The following is a 2500-nucleotide window of genomic DNA, read 5'->3' on the forward strand; positions in this document are numbered from 1 at the left end:
GAGAGAGAGGAAGGATGAGACGAGAAATGAGGAGAGGAGAGGAAGAGGAGAAGAGAGGATAAGAAGAGGAGAGATGGAGAGAAGAGATCAGGGAGAGGAGAGAGGAACAGGAGTGAGAGAGAGAGAGAGAGAGAGAGAGAAGGAGAGAGGAACAGGAGTGAGAGAGAGAGAGAGAGAGAGAGAAGTGAGAGGAAGATGGAGAGGAAGAGGAGAGTGAGGGAGAAAGAGAAGAGAGTAGAGAGAGAGGAGAGGAAGAGGAAGAAGAGAGGAGAGAGATTTTCCTTTCAGAAAAGCTCGGAACACTTTAGTGCACACAGGACAGGGCACTGGGGATATCTAGTACACTAGACACTACACCGACCAGCCATAACATTATGACCACCTGCCTGATATTGTGTTGATCCCTGACCCGTCCTGCTCTGTGTATTCTGACCCCTTTCTATCAGAACCAGCATTAACTTCTTCAGCAGTTTGATCAACAGTAGCTCGTCTGTTGGATCGGATCACACGGGTCAGCCTTCTCTCCCCACGTGCATCAATGAGCCTTGACCGCCCATGACCCTGTCTCCGGTTCACCACTGTTCCTTCCTTGGACCACTTTTGATAGATACTGACCACTGCAGACCGGGAACACCCCACAAGAGCTGCAGTTTTGGAGATGCTCTGATCCAGTGGTCTAGCCATCACAATTTGGCCCTTTTGGTCAAACTCGCTCAAATCCTTACACTTGTCCATTTTTCCTGCTTCTAACATCAACTTTGAGGAAAAAATGTTGACTTGCTGCCTGATATATCCCACCCACTAACAGGTGCCATGATGAGGAGATACTCAGTCTGATTCACTTCTCACTGGTCATAAGGTTATGGCTGACCAGTGTATAAGAGCTGTAAGTGTCCTATCGTGTGTAGTAGCCATTACATTACACCCTATGTAGTTCATAGTGCACATGGAAGCTGAACATAACACGGCCCTGGAGGTCAGTGCTTTAACGACAGCCTTGTGTCCGAGACTCCGCCTCCGTTGCCATGGCAGAAGAATCAGCACTGTTCATCATTCATGTACACAGACTGTGACATCACGAAACACTTAAACCAATCAGGGTCCAGTATGTAATATGTAAATGATTCCAGGAGATGCTGCTGGCTTTAACATCAGATATCCTGAGGTTTTCCTCTGAGATTTGCATATTTATGAATATTCATAGACCCTCATATTTGTTATGAAGATAAAGGTACAGAAAATCATAGTCATGTGGTGAAGACAAACAGAGTCGAGTGCAGTAAAATGTTTTAATGGTAGAATTTCCTTCAATGATGGACTTCATGAGGATTTAATCAGACATTCGTATAAAGTGACGGTACAAAAAAACAACAATGGAATATCCACTTCAACGGTCAGCATGAGGGGGCGTAGCCAAGTAAACATAGGCGGGGCTTAAACCTGATCTGATCAGCTGATTGCTAATCACCAAAATCTAATGACTTCAGCTGTGGAATAAAAGGTCCAAGCTCCGCCCTCTCTTACATCATTACTGTGTGTGTGTGAGAATATGTTGAGTTTTAATTCTGATGAGTTCTTTTCATCAATCATCAAACTCATCAATCATCATCATCATCATCATCATCATCACCTTCCCTCAGAGTAATAAAACAACGGAACATGAAACACAGCTAAGTGAAGTGCACTCGGTCAGGGGAAGTGAGGAATGGAGCATCAGGAACTGAATCGGAACACAGCCTCAGGACTCCAACCAATGAGGTAACACCGTCTTCCTTCATCATCATCATCATCATCATCATCGCTTCATCATCATCACTTCATCATCATCATCGCTTTTAACAAGAAATACACACAGACCAGACCAGGCAGACAGACAAGTACGAGACAGAGAGACAGACAGAGAGGGAAGGAGGGAGGGGTGGTGAGAGAGAGAGACAGAAAGAAACAGTGAGAGACAGAGAGAGAGCAAGAGAGACAGACAGAGAGACAGAGAGAATCCAGCATCTAGGCTCATTATAAAGAGTTCAAAGCTAGCATCAGTTAGCACATGCTAACATTAGCCATAGCTGCTCTGAGTGAAGCATTCCTTCAACAATTATTATAAACTCCTCTTCCTCATCATCACGTTTGATCCCAAACACTGTTAAAGGCACCAGCAGGAGAAGGCCAGGGGGCGGAGCTAAGCTATATAGTCATTATAAAATATCTAACAAAGTAAAAATATCAAGATCAGGATTTTAAAAAGGTGCAGGAGAGACAGCAAGAGAAATTAAAACAAAGAAGTAAAAGATGGGGGCTCTGTTTTATCTCAGATACTGTACAAGGCTTCTGGCTCCAGGCTGTTAGAGGGTCGCTAGAGTCTCATTGAAAAACTACAAGACTCACAGCCCATCAGAAGAGACTCTCCAAAACTCACAGCCAATCAGAAGAGACTCTCAGACATGTGACTGTCCCAATGGCTCAGAGTCTCGGAGCGTCTGGTCTGATTGGCTCAGAGTCT

The 2500-nt window shown here is 44.7% G+C and overlaps 1 protein-coding gene across 1 annotated transcript in view; it reads right to left on the reverse strand.

Moving 5' to 3' along the window:
* Nucleotides 1–1275: 1275 nt before the first annotated feature.
* gne (glucosamine (UDP-N-acetyl)-2-epimerase/N-acetylmannosamine kinase) overlaps nt 1276–2500 on the reverse strand; it is a 22280-nt gene continuing 21055 nt past the window's right edge. The window contains exon 12 of the mRNA XM_058384164.1: nt 1276–2500. This exon is cut by the window's right edge and continues 798 nt beyond it. The gene's annotated coding sequence lies outside the window, so the exon portion shown is untranslated.

This window comes from Hemibagrus wyckioides, linkage group LG29 (assembly GCF_019097595.1).
Source record: "Hemibagrus wyckioides isolate EC202008001 linkage group LG29, SWU_Hwy_1.0, whole genome shotgun sequence".
In the NCBI taxonomy this organism is placed as follows: Eukaryota; Metazoa; Chordata; class Actinopteri; order Siluriformes; family Bagridae; genus Hemibagrus; species Hemibagrus wyckioides.